This window comes from Silene latifolia, chromosome 2 (assembly GCF_048544455.1).
Source record: "Silene latifolia isolate original U9 population chromosome 2, ASM4854445v1, whole genome shotgun sequence".
Taxonomy (NCBI): Eukaryota; Viridiplantae; Streptophyta; class Magnoliopsida; order Caryophyllales; family Caryophyllaceae; genus Silene; species Silene latifolia.
Window position 1 is genome coordinate 15,619,486 of NC_133527.1, and position 19,249 is coordinate 15,638,734.

At 35.3% G+C, this 19,249-nt stretch overlaps 1 non-coding gene across 1 annotated transcript; it reads right to left on the reverse strand.

Moving 5' to 3' along the window:
• Positions 1 to 124: 124 nt before the first annotated feature.
• LOC141645656 (small nucleolar RNA R71) lies at positions 125 to 231 on the reverse strand. Its single transcript, XR_012545134.1, has one exon. It is a non-coding gene; the product is annotated as a small nucleolar RNA R71 (small nucleolar RNA).
• Positions 232 to 19,249: the final 19,018 nt, after the last annotated feature.

The following is a 19,249-nucleotide window of genomic DNA, read 5'->3' on the forward strand; positions in this document are numbered from 1 at the left end:
TTCTCTAATTGGCACCGCGAAACAATGGTTGAAAAGCCTTGATAAGGCTACTCTCGGAATTGATTCTTGGAAGAAGTTGTCTCTAGCTTTCTACAAAAAATTATATCCACCGGAAAAGACTAACATGCTAAGAGCTCAAATTACGGGCTTTAAGCAAAGGGATGAAGAATCTTTGTATGAAGCTTGGGAGCGATTCAAAGGAATTTGTCGCTCATGTCCTCATCATGGACTTAGCGAGTGGTTCTTGGTACAACAATTTTGGAACGGTCTTTATGAAGATTCAAGGAACATTCTCAACATGGGATCAAATGGAATGTTCACCGAAGTTGATGACAATCAAACTTGGAACAAAATTGAGGAAATGGCGGTCCATAACTCACAATATAGTAGACCTCGCAAGGCTACTAGAGGAGGAAAGCATGAAGTGGACTCCGTTACTCAATTAGGTGCTCAACTTAGTGCTCACATTGATACCATCAACTTGAAGTTTGAAAAAACTATGGCTAAACTTGAATAAGCCTCAAAATCACCAAAGCATCATGTTAATGCCATGACGGCATCTTCATCAATCCCAAGTGGGATATGTGAGAATTGTGGAACTTTGGGACATGACCAAAGTGAATGTAGGGGAACAAATGAACAAGTGAATGCTTTCCAAGCATACAAGAGTGGTACCCCTTATTCCAACTATTACAATGAAAACACCAAATTTCATCCAAATCTCTCATACAAAAGCCAAAATGTTCAAAACCCTCAAACAACATACACCCCACCTCCCATGAGAAACCAAAATCAAAGACCCTTTTACAACCTAAACCAAGGTTACCAAAATCAAACTTCATACAATCAACAAAATGACCAAGGTTTTGATGTTCAAAAAGCGGTACTTCAAATGCAAAAGAATCAACAAGAGTTCTTCACTCAAATGCAAAAGAATAGTCAAGCAAAGGAAATCACCATCAATAACATCCTAGCTCACACCAAAATGTTGGAAACCCAATTGACTCAACTAGCATCTTCAAGCTCACAAAGACAAAAGGGGCAATTGCTACCTCAAAGTAATCCCCCAAGACATGAAACGGTTAGTGCCATTCACTTGAGAAGTGGTACAAGGTATGAAGCACCGAAGAAGCAAGTTTAGGATGAAGTTGTGGAAGCTAGTGACAAAGAAGAATTTTTGCAAAACTCCAAGGATGGAGAACCATCAAAAGAAGAAATTTCAAAGAAAAATGAAGACAAGGTCAAGGAGAAGGAGCCCATTGTGATTAGACTTCCTTTTCCAAGCCGTCAAGCCAAGCCCAAATTTGATGACCAACTTGGAAAATTTATGGAAATTGTGAAGAATTTGGAAGTCTCAATTCCTTTCACGGAATTAATCAATCACGTGCTGGCCTATGCGAAATACATGAAAGACATCCTCACAAAGAAGAAGTCAATCCGGAAGCTTGAGACTATCGCCTTCACTAAGGTGAGCAGTGCAATCCTTCAAGGGAGTTCACCTCCAAAACTCAAAGATCCGGGAAGCTTCTCAATACCGTGTACCATTGGCGACACGACGATCAACAAAGCCCTATGTGATCTAGGGGCTAGTGTGAGTGTTATGCCGTACTCGATGAGTAAAAGGTTGGGGATGGGAGAGCTTAAATGCACCAATATCACACTCCAAATGGCCGATAGATCGACGAAGACACTGTTGGGAAATGTGTCCTCAACAATAGTGCGATCACATGATTTAAATATCATTATTAAATCTCATATAAAGAATACGTAAGGGATGATTCAATTATATAGTCAACTGATCAACATTAATCGGTAACGATTGGCTTGCTAGAGTTTGACGTTCATGTCGTGGGGACGGTGGTGGTCGGGATTGATCCCTTAAGGTCACACCTAAAGGATGATGCCCTTATCCGTAAAGTTGATTGATTGTATGACGATACAAGTTAATCAATTCCTTAAAATTGAACATTTCAATTTGTGAGAGAGAATATTGATATCTTATTGTAATGGGATTAAATAAGATTTATTTTAGTAATAAAATGTTTTGTTACTAAAATTGTTTATTGTTTGAGAAACAATAGAGATAAGAATGAATGGTTAATTTTAATTACAAGATATTGTGAATTATAAATACATGACCCATTTTATTTATGTGATCAAGGATCACTAGTCAATTTATTGGATGTAACTTAATTAATTCATAAAATGATATTTATGTGATAAATATGCATTAAATTAATTAATAACATGTATCATACTACATGTGATATTTTGTGTGACAAATGACAAATTGACAAAATAAAATGGTAGTCCATTTTATGTATATGGACCGAAAATGGAGGGTGTGTTAGTGGGTTTTGGTTGTTTTATTTTATTTGATAAAATAACATAATGATGCCTACCTACAACTAGTCTTACACATCTTACACATCTATTTTCTTGTGAAGACAAAAAGGAAAAGTAAGATGCCCTATATGGACTACCCAAAACCGTCCACCCTCTTACTATAATCATTATTGAGAGTTTTTCTCTTATTATTATTCATTGACATGCAAACTCTCTCTTTTTTTCATCTTTCTCTAAAACTTGAGAAATTTTGATTCAAATTGTTCATAAAAGATTACTAAAATTATTAATGTAATGTATGAGTGTTAATAATCAATTTTAAGGTAAACTACTAAACTAATATCTAGCTAATATTATTTAGTGGGGATAAGGGATAATCTTGGGTGCAATCAAGAGGAGAATCTCTACTTTGGGATTTTTGGCGGATCATCCTTATATTCATGGAAAGCTCAAGAACTAACAAGAAGGAGATCTTGTTGGTGCCCAATATGACCGAAAATCATATGGTGAGAAAAACGATTTCTTCACTTATCTATTTTAGTTTGCATGCATAAGATTTGTAATTAATTTTATGACTAAATTAATTGAAACATATATGAATATGTTAAATAATGAGATATAGATTTCTAACAAGTGGTATCAGAGAGCCTTTGGTTGTTTGCATGCAAATCGGTTATAGTTTTTCCGAGTTATACGATTAACATATAAAACTTGTAAATTTGTGTTATTATGATATATCACGAAATAAATTTTGCATGTTAAAGTTTCTGATCCTAAAATGTATTTAGGATATTTTGGTTTAATTTATGGATTTTATTGTTCATTTTATATAATATTGGCATTAAAATGTGATTTTTATGATAAAAATGTCATTTTTGGACGAAAATTAGCTAAACTTCGAATTTTCCAGTGATTTTTATGCTCGAAATATGGATTTTTCATGATAAAAATCGAATTTAAATGAAAAATAGGTTAATATGAGAAATATTTCGAATCTGGTCATAGAAATTTAGTATGTTGTCACATGCAATTTTACAAGATGTGTGTAAAATAATTGGCTATAATGAAGTCTTCATGCATGATTTATGGATTTTTGATGAAAAATAGCATAAATTGTGACTTAATTAGTGAAAAATTGCTAAAACATACTTCATGACTAAGGAAAAACGTCACATGTTGCATTTTATTATCTTTTTCAGATCTAAAATTGAAAAGTTGATGAATATAATTTTTCTCATGTTTTTATGATTATAATTGTTGAATCCGATAAACCGCAACATTGTTTTTCCCGATAATTTTCGAAATTTTTAACCTAAGTTTTTGAACATTATGAGTGTCATGATATTTTTCCAGAATGTTCATAAGTTTAAATTTCAAATTTCAAATTTATTTGAAATTTTTGTGATTTATTTGAAGTTTATGGCATTTTATTTTGTAATTTTAAGTCCTTTTATGAACAATATTAAGAAATATAAGTTAATTATTTTCATAAGTTAGTGGAGACTAATTTTGAGTCCTAAGTTGGTTAGGGTAATTAACGTGTGCATAAATATGATTTTATGTAATTTATTGTGATTTTAAAAGGTTGAATCACACAAATCCGTAAAAACCGTTTAATATACGATATTGGCTCCTTAAAGGCGATTTAGCATAATATTGGGCATGTTCATACATATTATAATGCTGCATTTTATTTATGATTGTCATAATTTTATTTTATGTAATTTTTTGAATTATGTAATTTTTACTTAGTATGGCCTTAGTTTTTAATTGGTATTACCTGAAATGTATGGGAATATCGATTCGGTTGTAATTTATTGTGATCTCGTATCACCGTTTTGTAATTTAATAGATTAATTTTATTTTAATTACAAATGTATAATAGGAAATTATGTAATTTATTATGTAATTTATTTATTCCGGAGTTCCTTGAAGACGGTGTCACTCAAGAAGGCGATACATAAAGACGGTATTACCTCGAGATGCGTGCCAAAACCGAAGATCAAGGGACCAATGAAGTTGGTTTCCGAATATGTAATAGTTTATTAGATTTTCTATTTTAGGAAGGTCATACTAGGATTTATTTTATGCTTTGCATTTTATTTCTATGTTGCATGCATCGTTAAATCGCCATAACTAACATGCATTATGTTTTATCGAGTTTATCGACCGTGTCAATTAGAATTATCGTAGTTCACCGCTTTAGTTCACTTAAAACGTGATAGATAATAAATTGACATGACCTCTCGCTAAAAATAAACAATTGAGACATAGCCTTACCAAAAAGTAGAAACCATGAAAACTTATTTCATAAGGGAGTGCACTCGGCCATCCCGGGGTACAAACCTTGTTACGTAGGGGAAGTGGGTGATAAATGTCTATCCACCGAATTCGTGTTGATGAGGGTTTCATCGGCTATCACGTGCCAAAGTTGATGTGGATTTGGATCATGGACACATTTATTCAAAATTTGGATTGAGCTCAACGAAAGTATTCGTGACCATAGTCGCATGTCTTCCGGGCTATAGATAAATATTAGAGTAATTTTATCGACCGAGAATTCTAAAAGTAGAATCGATTAAAGAGTTAGTCCACCGAGTTATATTGATAAGAGTTCCATCGGCTATCCCGTGCCCAAGTTAATATGAATTTGGATCTCGGAATCATTTATCATAGTTGGGTAGAGGTCACTATGTAAATGATTTACTTGTTATTTACAAGTATTAATAAAACGATAAATGTTAAGTTTTCCACTATTCCGTTATTATATTGTTCTATTTCTTTACCACAATCATATACGATATCATTTCGATTTTTTATTCAAAACTCCATTAAAACATCGTAACTTAAGACAAATTTGAATTTTGCTTCTAAAACCTCAAATGAACCATTGCTAAGGATCTCTTGTAAAGAGTATAGATATAAGTTATTCATTATCAAACAGGTTTTTGATTCTTGACTAACGCATCTACTTACAATGGATTGTTTTTCATATACTTAATTGAATTAAGTACCTTGAAGCGATAAATTGTTTTGGTAATTAGTTTTGTCAAGAATTCGTAATTGACCAAAATAACGCAACCACTTCAATAAAAGTTTTAAGACTAAAACGATTGAATTGAAGAGTAATCTTCATAAGATTCAACTTTGCTTCTCTAAGTAAAGATTCTTTGAAATGAGTGGGAGCATTCTCTTAAACCGTTAAAAAAAGGACGAGGTTCAAGAAGTAAAATTAGAATGGAATTGATACAAGGTAATGTTAAAGGTAAAGTTGTTGAGAATGACAATACTAAACCTATCAATCCCGACCGATAAAGTTTCCATTGTCTTAAATGTTGGACACTAGAAAGGAAACTACCCCAAATTATTGGAGAATCAACAAGTTAGTTGTGGGACATCTAATGAGATCTTCTTCTTTAAATGTGTATTTGATTGACATAAATCTTGCTAGAACTACTTCGTCAATATTAGAAACCAGTGGAGGGTTTCATCATTGTATGCGATACATAGAATGATTAGAATATGACGACTAGCAACAATGATATCGAGAGATAGAGTCATTTTGTAATCAATCTAGTTTTGGGTTTATAATTGTACTTAATTATGACTATTAAGTACATAAACTCTAAATAAGAATATATACTTGTTAAGATACAAAAGAGGTTTCACTTTTGTGACCCTATACACCACGATTTGATGTATGGCTAGCCCATTATCAAGGTGATTATATTCTAAACCAAACTAGAATGATATATCATGAAGATGATGCAAGACTCAAATTGGTAACCCAAGATTAAACCTTAAATTCTGGAATGATTAACGCAAAGAGTTATCGAGTACTCTTGAAACCATTAGATTGTTAATGGTATATGCGTATCTTGTATTCAAAGCAAGATGTCTCGTGCCTTTTGGTTGAAAAGGAGATCGAGGTTGTAAATCATTGATCCAAAATAGGTTGATCATTTTCTTTTACCAACGATTTAAGTTGACGCTAATATGTTCACTTAATAAGGTAAATAGAGAAATCTTTGAAGAAGTTCAAAGTGTTCAAAGAATCACGATTTAGTCGTGATGGATTATCAAAGTGAAGACTTTGATATAAACCAAAGAAAATGTGATATAGTATCACAAATTAATCTCTCTTAGCATGCATTATGGGATAATGTGTGATTGGATAATAATTCAAATGCTATTCGATATGGTTTGGACTTCAATCAAGTTACTTTGAGTTACTTGATCCTTTTGGGGATTTTATATTTTGTCTAAATCATTTTTCCACTAAAACTAAAACGAATCATATGAGATATGAAATGGTAGGGTACCATGTTTGTAAGTTCTCACAAGAAACAAATGCTCATTTTCCCTTACTATAATCACGAGTACAACGAGTTTGTAGCTCGTGAAGCTGTCTTTCTAAAATACAAGTTTATTTCTAGAAGACGGAGTGGGAGAAATTATTTAAGAGCCACAAAGAATGTTATGTCGCAAGAAACTAGTCTTTCTTGGCTACATGAAACGTTTTGTATACATGAGACGTTTTGTGTAAGACATATTGTTTCTTTAAAACCTAGGAGGTTAAATTCGTCACTTGTTAAAGATGATGAATTCATGCTACTTTTAAGAAAGCAAAGAGCTATAACTTATAAAGAAATCGTTTGATTCAAGTTGATTACAACATATGACTTACATGAGAGTGTTTAAGTCACAACTCAATACAAGGCTTAGAGCCATGAAAATCCGAAATAAAAGGCTTGATTAGTGACAAAGGGTTTTGCACTAATAAAGAGAAATTTCAAACCTTGATTGGTTGCAAAGGGTTTTGCACTAGTTGAAATGCTTAAGTCTATTTGGATCTTCTTAGGGATTGTGTTTCATTATGATGATATACATATAGCAAGTGAATCTAAAACCAACTTCTTCAATTAGAAGGAATGTATTCAATACATGTCATGAGTTTTATAGATTCTTACTATCCTAAGATAATGTGAAACTTAAGAGATGGTCTTAAGTAGGACATCAATGAGTTGAAATCAACATTTTGATTATGTGATAAGACATTTCTCGATAAGTCGAGAAGTTGTATTTATACATGAAGTTTAGTGGGAGTTACGGAAATTTTAGTAGTCTTATATGTAGATGACATATTGATCATTGCGAATGATTTAAGACTTTTGGAGTATTATAATACATCTTCAATATCCGGATTTATGAAAATAAATCCACATGATATTAGCGTCAAATAAAAAGTCTTATGTTGATAAGATTCATGACTAGTTCAATCAAAAATTGAACAATTTGATTGATTCCTTTTACTTCCACTGCCGAATCAATTAAATAGGAAATGATGTATAACACTTCATATACTTTGAGTATGATGAATTGTTTCAAAATCGAATTTAAGTAATAAGTTACCAAGTAAGCCATAAAGATTACTCTTAAGTGCTTGCAAAAGCATTAAGGATATAATGCAAAGTGTTTTTGATGCAATTTTGTGTAAGGGTGTTACACAAGTGACAATTGATAATTGAGATTGTGCATGGTTTCCGACAAAACCATAATCAAAACACATAAGGATGGTTAAGATACCATTGTGGTTATGTTATTTAAGAAATAGATTTTCTAGAATCGTTCTAGGCAATAAAGAACAATGAGAAATATTTACAACGGAAATAGAGGACACTTGCAATCATGGGATGTGCAAGAAGGATGAGTCCCGCACACTGTGAAAACAGTGGGAGCTATTCTAAGGCTACAAGGCCTGTGTCTTGATTGGATCTCGTCACGTACTCAGAAAGTTTTGTAATGCAAATGTATACATTACAAAGGAAAATGAGTATGTAGTGAGGTTGAGTAAGGTACAAGAAGTTGATAAAACCTACTAACCAAAGCCTTCTCATAGGCTAAACATGATGAGTCATGTCATTTCAATTAAATTGAAATGATCAACTACATACAAGATCAAATTAGATTATAGAACATGAAATAGTAATCAGGCATTGACTATTCATATGTGATAATCGCATTTGTTGTTCGAGTTTTACTTTAAAACTCTTTTATTATACTTTGTTACATCCAAACGGGTTGTCGAGACAATTGAACCCCGTTAAAGTGAACACGGATTAGCATTGTATTCGCCCATAGTCACTTACATGAGGTGACGTCTCGAAGTGACTAGAGTGTGATGCGATTGATGTCAAGTTCAAGTGCCATATACGATCTTCAGTTGCAGCTCCCCCGAATTGGTTTTTCTCAACCAAACTGATATAAGAAGGCTTCGGTTCGAATTTCCTATCAGCTCCAGGTAATTCAAACCCCTTGTATAGATTTGCAGCTGTCGGCTCAGAATGACTTGCTATAGTTGCTTCTACAGCCATCTCTAGGAACTCTGGAGAAGTGACTGTTTCAGCTGATGAATTAGAAACAGGAGATGAAGGTGGATCCTCCTCGAACAACTTGTTCTTGTAAAAGCTTGACAGAGTACTCAGCTCTTCCTCTGTCGGTAATACCCTTTGTGATCGTCTCAACTCGCGCAAAGATTTCTCAATCTCAGGATCGAACGGTAATAGTTCACCACCCTGTGACCTGCGCATAAGAAGAAACTACAAAAGGAATATAAGAAAAGTTTAAGGAACGGATGTCCCTTAAACTAAGAAAGACTAAAATAAAACAACTAAAAATTAGAACAATTGCCTCCCCGGCAACGGCGCCAAAATTTGATACCCGTCGTTGTGAGTACCAAAAATAAGATTTATAATTTCCTATTAAAACTAACCTAGGCTAGTGGTAACAGGGTCGAACCACAAGGAGGCGAATGCAATTTATAGCTATCTAATTCTAGTCTAAAGTAACGAATGTGGGGGTTGAGTTGATTTAGTCTATAGCTATGAGTAATAAAAGACAATAAACTAAATGCGTGAATAAAATAGATAAAAGAAGGGTACTAGGATGGTCGGTTCGTTATAGTTTCGGCGGCAACATACTAAACAAGTCTAAATCAAACACATGAGGCGGGAAATAAAGAGGTCCTCTCGGTCCACTCTTAACAGATAACATCTTTCGATCTCGCTATGAGTCCCTAATATCACTAATATTGACTTTCGTCCTGAAAAGTGACTAACGGTCTAAACTTTACCTATCTTTCGATCTCAGCATAGTTTAGTCATTTTAATTGGTGATCTAACAACTGTCCTTATCTCTCGATCTAATGGGCCAGTCATATGTTAAGCATTCAACTAGTCGCATGCATTCGATTCGTCAAATACAACATTTAAAACAATTAAAACGAAGGTAAACCTCACGTGGTCAGTCGATCGACCAGGTATGGTAGTCGATCGACTGACACGCGATTTCAGGCCAAATTAATACTAACGCCGCCTATACTATAATTCCCCTACATCCTAGCACGAATAATTTAGCTACTCATGGTACTGATAAAAACAACAATAATCATAGCGACATAAACTATTGAATTCATGTTTGAAGTAATCAAATAACAAATAGCGATAAACGATAATTGGCTTTGGATACTAACTAGCAATTCTATATCTATGAATAATAAAAAAGGCAATGAAACTGAAATAAGAACAGAGGAAATACCGAGGTTGCAGAGAAAAGGATCCAAAACCGATTGCAAAAGAGTAGCTTTATTGACGGAAATAATCTAACTAATGAATGTTTAATTGTGTTAAGAACTGTCTGCTAAAAACTAGATGATAAAACTGAATAACCTAGCTTACGTTATATAGAATACAACGTAGTTCTCATTCCAAAACCTAATGTACTATGGGCTTGCTTTTCCTCGATCTTCTTATTCACGTCTGATTTACGACTTGGTCGATCGACTAAGCATGGCGGTCGATTGACTGCTCTGCAGTATACAGTAGCTTCTGTAGTCGTGGGTTGGTCGATCGACTAAGGGGGCCAGCCGATCGACTGCTTAACTGGTAGTCCGCTTCTAAAACTTCGTGGATTTGTCTTTTGGGCCTTGGAATGCGCACCAAGCTCGTTCCTTAAATGAATACTTCACGTCATATGCAATGCAAGATACTCGGGGACAGATTTAGCTCGATTTCCGCTGAATTCTTCACATTTCTACAATAAAGTACAAAAACACGAAAGTAGACGGAAATGGGGGTAATAGTAGCATAAACTACACAAATGAGCTCTGAAATGCGTGTAAAATGAGGTTTAAAACATCATATAAATGACACGCATCAATAGCAATAGGTCTTTCGATTCAATCACCATTGTTCGATCTATAGGTCTAGATCGCGCAAATATCCCATTGTTTCGATTTCAAGACAGATTTCAAATCAAATATCCCTTTTCCATTATTTTCGTTATTCTTTAAAACCGCTTCCGCGAAATTTTCGTATCACAAGTGGTATCAGAGCTTCGGCTCTTGATTTCCCTAAATCTAGACGGTCCTAGGCATGTCAAAGCCAAGTTGTTAGTTGGATTTCTGATTGCGATTGGAGTTCAAGGGTTAAACTCTTACAGTTAGTTCGAGGGTTAATCGGTTTTGCATCTTAGAAACAAGTTTCTAGTAAATTGTTATTCAAGACGTGACGGTTATAAAAAAAAAGTTACTGTTCAAGTGTGGTACTGTTCATACGCGGAAAAAAAACCTGAAAAAAAGGAGGCAAAAAGAAGAAGACATGTCGGGAGTATTCTCAAGTCAAAGCATCTACGAGAAGAATGTTAAGTTTGATCCGAAATTTCCTCCTATTTTTGATGATTATAATGATGAAGAGACAATTGAGGTTAATGGTGATGTTATTTTCCAAGAACAAGATCAAGTTAATAAGTGCGTCAATGGAAAATTATTTGGTAATGCTGATGGCCATAATTATTTTATGAACCTGATTCCTATAGTTGACATAGGTGATTCAAAAGGATTAAAGCTTGATGTCGTGCAAGGAGGGTGGTGGGGTGGAAGGCACGAGCTCATATGGGAAAAGATGGATAAGCTTGAAGGGTGCATTGAAGATGACAAGCTGAAAAGGAGAAATGATTTTCACGAATAACTTCATGTTCTTAGTCAATTTTGCATCTGAATTTGCTAGGATTGTATTCGATCCCGGTGGATTCCATGGTTCTAAGAATCGGGACGATTCTTTTGAAGAAAGGAAGTATGATACAAAATAAAGGTTTTCCATAAATCATTAGGACTAGTTTATTTCCTAATTAGAGATTATTATTAGTTTATTTTATTTACTAGTTAACAGAATAAGGCAAGACGGTTTTAGGTAAGTTTCATATTGTGTTTTAGGTTAGCTAGGTTGGTTTCTAACTCCTATATAAGGAGGTCTAATGTATTGTTTATCAAACAGATTGAGAAATAATAATAAAAACAGAACTTTGTTTTGCTGCGTGCAATTGTGAATTTCGGATCGACGCGTTCGTTCCAAGCTTTGTTATTGTTTGACGCGTTTTCAAACTCTAACCCGATTGATAGCAATATGTCTTGCGATTCAATCACCATTGTTCGATCTATAGGTTTAGATCGCGCAAATATCCCATTGTTTCGATTTCATGACAGATTTCGAAGCAAATATCCCTTTTCCATTATTTTCGTTATTCTTTAAAACCGCTTCCGCGAAGTTTTCGTAACATAAGTGATATCAGAGCTTCGACTCTTGATTTCCCTAAATCTAGACGGTTTTAGGCATGTCAAAGCCAAGTTGTTAGTTGGATTTCTGATTGCGATTGGAGTTCAAGGGTTAAACTCTTACAGTTAGTTCGAGGGTTAATCGGTTTAGCATCTTAGGAACAAGTTTCTAGTAACTTGTTATTCAAGGCGTGACGGTTATAAAAAAAAAAAAAGTTACTGTTCAAGCGTGGTACTGTTCATCCGCAAAAAAAAAAAAAAACTGAAAAAAAGGGGGCAAAAAGAAGAAGACATGTCGGGAGTATTCTCAAGTCAAAGCATCTACGAGGAGAATGTTAAGTTTGATCCGAAATTGCCTCCTATTTTTGATGATTATAATGATGAAGAGACAATTGAGGTTAATGGTAATGTTATTTTCCAAGAACAGGATCTAGTTAATAAGTGCGTCAATGGAAAATTATTTGGTAATGCTGATGGGCATAATTATTTTATGAACCGGATTCCTATCGTTGACATAAGTGATTCAAAAGGATTAAAGCTTGATGTCGTGCAAGGAGGGTGGTGGGGTGGAAGGCACGAGCTCATATGGGAAAAGATGGATAAGCTTGAAGGCTGCATTGAAGATGACAAGGTGAAAAGGAGAGCAATGATTTTCACGAATAACTTCATGTTCTTAGTCAATTTTGAATCTGAATTTGCTAGGATTGTATTCGATCCCGGTGGATTCCATGGTTCTAAGAATCGGGACGATTCTTTTGAAGAAAGGAAGTATGATACAAAATAAAGGTTTTCCATAAATCATTAGGACTAGTTTATTTCCTAATTAGAGATTATTATTAGTTTATTTTATTTACTAGTTAACAGAATAAGGCAAGACGGATTTAGGTAAGTTTCAGATTGTGTTTTAGGTTAGCTAGGTTGGTTTCAAACTCCTATATAAGGAGGTCTAATGTATTGTTTATCACACAGATTGAGAAATAATAAAAAAAACAGAACTTTGCTTTGCTGCGTGCAATTGTGAATTTCGGATCGACGCGTTCGTTCCAAGCTTTGTTATTGTTTGACGCGTTTTCAAACTCTAATCCGATTGATAGCAATAGGTCTTGCGATTCAATCACCATTGTTCGATCTATAGGTCTAGATCGCGCAAATATCCCATTGTTTCGATTTCAAGACAGATTTCGAAGCAAATATCTCTTTTCCATTATTTTCGTTATTCTTTAAAACCGCTTCCGCGAAATTTTCGTATCATAAGTGGTATCAGAGCTTCGGCTCTTGATTTCCCTAAATCTAGACGGTCCTAAGCGTGTCAAAGCCAAGTTGTTAGTTGGATTTCTGATTGCGATTGGAGTTCAAGGGTTAAACTCTTACAGTTAGTTCGAGGGTTAATCGGTTTTGCATCTTAGGAACAAGTTTCTAGTAACTTGTTATTCAAGGCGTGACGGTTACAAAAAAAAAAAGTTACTTTTCAAGCGTGGTACTGTTCATCCACAAAAAAAAAAACTGAAAAAAAGGGGGCAAAAAGAAGAAGACATGTCAGGAGTATTCTCAAGTCAAAGCATCTACGAGGAGAATGTTAAGTTTGATCCGAAATTGCCTCCTATTTTTGATGATTATAATGATGAAGAGACAATTGAGGTTAATGGTAATGTTATTTTCCAAGAACAGGATCTAGTTAATAAGTGCGTCAATGGAAAATTATTTGGTAATGCTGATGGGCATAATTATTTTATGAACCGGATTCCTATAGTTGACATAAGTGATTGAAAATGATTAAAGCTTGATGTCGTGCAAGGAGGGTGGTGGGGTGGAAGGCACGAGCTCATATGGGAAAAGATGGATAAGCTTGAAGGCTGCATTGAAGATGACAAGGTGAAAAGGAGAGCAATGATTTTCACGAATAACTTCATGTTCTTAGTCAATTTTGAATCTGAATTTGCTAGGATTGCATTCGACCCCGGTGGATTCCATGGTTCTAAGAATCGGGACGATTCTTTTGAAGAAAGGAAGTATGATATAAAATAAAATTTTTCCATAAATCATTAGGACTAGTTTATTTCCTAATTAGAGATTATTATTAGTTTATTTTATTTACTAGTTAACAGAATAAGGCAAGACGGTTTTAGGTAAGTTTCATATTGTGTTTTAGGTTAGCTAGGTTGGTTTCTAACTCCTATATAAGGAGGTCTAATGTATTGTTTATCAAACAGATTGAGAAATAATAATAAAAACAGAACTTTGCTTTGCTGCGTGCAATTGTGAATTTCGGATCGACGCGTTCGTTCCAAGCTTTGTTATTGTTTGACGCGTTTTCAAACTCTAACCCGATTGATAGCAATATGTCTTGCGATTCAATCACCATTGTTCGATCTATAGGTTTAGATCGCGCAAATATCCCATTGTTTCGATTTCAAGAGAGATTTCAAAGCAAATATCCCTTTTCCATTATTTTCGTTATTCTTTAAAACCGTTTCCGCGAAGTTTTCGTAACATAAGTGATATCAGAGCTTCGGCTCTTGATTTCCCTAAATCTAGACGGTTTTAGGCGTGTCAAAGCCAAGTTGTTAGTTGGATTTCTGATTGCGATTGGAGTTCAAGGGTTAAACTCTTACAGTTAGTTTGAGGGTTAATCGGTTTAGCATCTTAGGAACAAGTTTCTCGTAACTTGTTATTCAAGGCGTGACGGTTACAAAAAAAAAAAGTTACTGTTCAAGCGTGGTACTGTTCATCCGCGGAAAAAAAAATCTGAAAAAAAGGGGGCAAAAAGAAGAAGACATGTCGGGAGTATTCTCAAGTCAAAGCATCTACGAGGAGAATGTTAAGTTTGATCCGAAATTGCCTCCTATTTTTGATGATTATAATGATGAAGAGACAATTGAGGTTAATGGTGATGTTATTTTTCAAGAACAAGATCTAGTTAATAAGTACGCAATGGGAAATTATTTTGTAATGCTGATGGGCATAATTATTTCATGAACCAGATTCCTATAGTTGACATAGGTGATTCAAAAGGATTAAAGCTTGATGCCGTGCAAGGAGGGTGGTGGGGTGGAAGGCACGAGCTCATATGGGAAAATATGGATAAGCTTGAAGGCTGCATTGAAGATGACAAGCTGAAAAGGAGAGCAATGATTTTCAGAAATAACTTCATGTTCTTAGTCAATTTTGAATCTGAATTTGCTAGGATTGTATTCGATCCCGGTGGATTCCATGGTTCTAAGAATCGGGACGATTCTTTTAAATAAAGGGAGTATGATACAAAATAAAGGTTTTCCATAAATCATTAGGACTAGTTTATTTCCTAATTAGAGATTATTATTAGTTTATTTTATTTACTAGTTAACAGAATAAGGCAAGACGGTTTTAGGTAAGTTTCAGATTGTGTTTTAGGTTAGCTAGGTTGGTTTCTAACTCCTATATAAGGAGGTCTAATGTATTGTTTATCACACAGATTGAGAAATAATAAAAAAAACAGAACTTTGCTTTGCTGCGTGCAATTGTGAATTTCGGATCGACGCGTTCGTTCTAAGCTTTGTTATTGTTTGACGCGTTTTCAAACTCTAACCCGATTGATAGCAATAGGTCTTGCGATTCAATCACCATTGTTCGATCTATAGGTCTAGATCACGCAAATAACCCATTGTTTCGATTTCAAGACAGATTTCGAAGCAAATATCCCTTTTCCATTATTTTCGTTATTCTTTAAAACCGCTTCCGCGAAATTTTCGTATCAACACAGGTGAGTCGTCGCACATGACATCCACCAATGGTAACCTCTCTTCTTATTCTTCTTTGAGTAGTAATCGTCATATTGTAGTCGTTAATTGTAATATGACTCCTATAGTCGGTTGTGGCACTATGAAACTTCCCCACCCTCACCAATCTCTCATTTTAAAGAATGTTTTACATGTCCCAAACATAACTAAAAATTTGGTGTTGGTCCGTAAATTTACCACTGATAATCATGTCTCTGTCGAGTTTGACCCATTTGGTTTTACCGTGAAGGATCTCAAGACGGGGACGCCGATTATGAGAAGACGTAGCACGGGTGGCCTCTATCCACTCCTCTCCTCGGCCAATTGATACCGTCCTTTCAGTACCAAAAATAAATACCTAAGTACTACTAACAGAAGTCAGCGGTAAGTAGGGTCAATCCCTACAGGGAGGCGGTCACTATCTACTTGTCAACTCGATCTGTCTAAGGTCACAATTGGGTGTTTTGAATTGTTTGAACTAAACTAATGAGATTAAGGGAAGAGAATTAAAGATAAGAGAAATTAACAAGAAAGAGATAAAACTAGGATTGTCGGGTCATCAATGAATGTCAGTTAATTACAGCTAAGGTCACAGATCAGTCGATGTGTCAGTCTAAGGGGCAACGAATATCTCCTTCCGGTCTCAATTCGCCCTAAAATACTATTAGCTTAGCTTCCACCCTCACTAAAGCATCCTATTGTTCACTGCGGGTCTCACCTCTTCCAACCTTCTGGTCTAGGTCAAGGCTTACCAAGGTTAAAAAGGCTAAGTGCATCGATTCAAATAGCTAGATACAATTAAAGCAGTGATTAACAACATAGACATAACAACAACAAACGATCTGTAAATCTAATTAGAAAATTAACATTGGTTCATTGACTCCTCTAAATCCTAGTAGGGGAATTAGCTAGACATAGATAAGAAAGGAGCAAGAACAAGGGATAAAAGAATAATAAGCTTTAAATAAAGAGATTAAAAGGGAAAGGAAAATTACAGAGTAAGATCCGGAAAAAGAGAAGCAGAGAACAATTTTTAGTGATAAAAGATGTGTGTGCTGATATGTTCCCCGTCTTCCTCTATATAGGAAAGACGAGTGTATTTGACTTAAAAACGAATTAAAGCTAAAAAGGGCCGAGCCCATTAGAGGGTTACTCGATCGAGCCATTTGAAACTGCTCGATCAAGCAGAAACAAGCCCAAACCTCTCGATCGAGTAGAAAAACCACTCGATCGAGGAAAGCCTAAAAAGCTCATTTCGATCGAGTAAATATAGTACTCGATCGAGGTCTTATTTTATCCAAAAGTACTCGATCGACCTCGAAAGCCTTCGATCGAGTGATATCTGACTCAGCCAGCTACTTGTGTCATTAGTTTCAGCCACGACCTGTTTATTTAGCCTCCAAAATGACTTCACGCATCCCGTAACATCGGTATTTACGCTCCAAATCTGCTCATCCTCCAAATGCATGCAAAAGGACGATAAAAGGCTCGATTCCACCACTTTCAGGTCCATTCCTGCAAATAAGGCAAAATAAACCAAAGTAGCATATTCGGGGAATTTCGTAGCATAAAACTACGAGGATAGCATAGAAATACGTGCATAAAAAGGCTTAAAAAGACTATATAAAATGCACGTATCAAATCTCCCCAAACCAAACCTTTACTCGTCCTCGAGTAAACTAAATACAAACTAATGGAACAGATATGAAAACTCAGAGCTAGCTACAAAGGCCCACTCAAACCAATTTAATGCAAGTGAACTAACACTTATAGCGAAATAGTCAAATGCAAACGAGTTGTAAGATGTTTATAATGAAGCTGAACTGCCGACCTTGCAAGACCTTTAATGATGGACTCTCACGGGTCACTCTTCTCTCATGAAGCAAAGGATGAACATTTATATGTAAGAGAGGAAGAAATATAGTCGCTCACCTAAACTACGACCCACATAAACATGAATGCAACTAAGATGATAGACAATTCTAGCTACCGTACACACATTCCAACCAAACAAGGTCCTATCACAGCCGAGGGCTTACAAAAGTATGGTAAAGTGAGGCAATGGGTAAGAAAAGGCAAAACATTTATGGGAATGTGGAGGTATAGGCGGCCAAGCTAGTACCTAAACAGAACCAAATAACAACATCCGATTCATACGCAATTATAGAATTAAGCACAAGTGCCCTTCATTTGGCACCAAAACTCACCAAACCAAACTGAACATACTCCTCAATAGATATAAAGAAAGCATAGGAGTGAAACCGATCTTATAATCAAACATCTTTTTTTTCTTTCTTTTTCTATTCTTTCCTTTTTTTGCACGGTTTCTTTGTTTCTTTTTTTTTTTCTTTTTTTTCAATTCTTTTTTCAACACATCCTCCTTCTTTCTAAAATTACCAACTCTAAATCATCAGATACAAGCCAAACTTGGCACAATAAACAATATACCACAGAATAATCTAAACTAGCTTGACAAGGCAGGCTAAATTTGGATGTAGTTAAGGGTCAAAAGGCAAATTTGGCTAATGTGGAGTTAAATGGGTAAAAATGAAAGAGAAAGGGGAATGTAAGCACTCCCTGCATGTGACACCAACCACTAACCCGAATGTATGTAGGCAAAAAGCAATTGAATTTCATAAACGTGCAAATTAATGATACATGTTATGCAAGGAGTAACTACTCACAAATCCTACATGAAACTGGTCATAAATGACACCAGTTTATAAGGCTCTAAAACCTCAGAATTTATAAGTAGGTTGCCAAAATTTTCAGGTCAAGTCTATTCGTTCAGCTAAATTTTAACATAAACTCGTGGACATGCAAAAAGACAATGCTAAAAAGAATAATAGTCTATGCAAGGCTTAAGCGAAAAGACAATTGCAGTGCAATATCATCATAGAAATCTACCGTTCTGACTCAAGCTACATGCTAAAATAAACGTGATTTTTGATTTTTTTGAATAAACGTGACAACAAAAATGCAATAAAAACATAAATGCAGACACAGATATGGATGCATAACCTCCCCAAATCAAACCGTACAATGCCCTCATTGTACTCAAAAATAAGGAAAGGAAATGCAAACTAGAAAAGAGGAGAGTGACGATACGGAAAACTCACAAGAATACGCGAAGTAGGGACCTCCCCAAACCAGCCAGCAACATGGGAGGTCGTTAATAGTGTGGACGCGGGCCCACAGGGGCGCTTGGGAAAAAAACAAGCGTTTGCATTTGTGGAGTCGCACCAATTTATTGTGGAAAATTGGAAACTGTTCGAATACCTCGTGCCATGTCAAGACACAAAGTAATGACATAGACACTAAGAACTCGTTACCCTTAGCATTCTATGTCTAGAATGACTCTCGTGGATGCCAATGAACACGGATGTTCACAGAGATCTGGAGTAAGGGGTGAGGGTACGTATTAGGAAGCTCTTTTGATCGAACACCTAATCCCGCCCGCCTCGATAGCGGCCTCTACTAATGATTAGGGAAGTTGTCTATACTTGATATGTTGTCGATTATATGCATGCAATGCAAC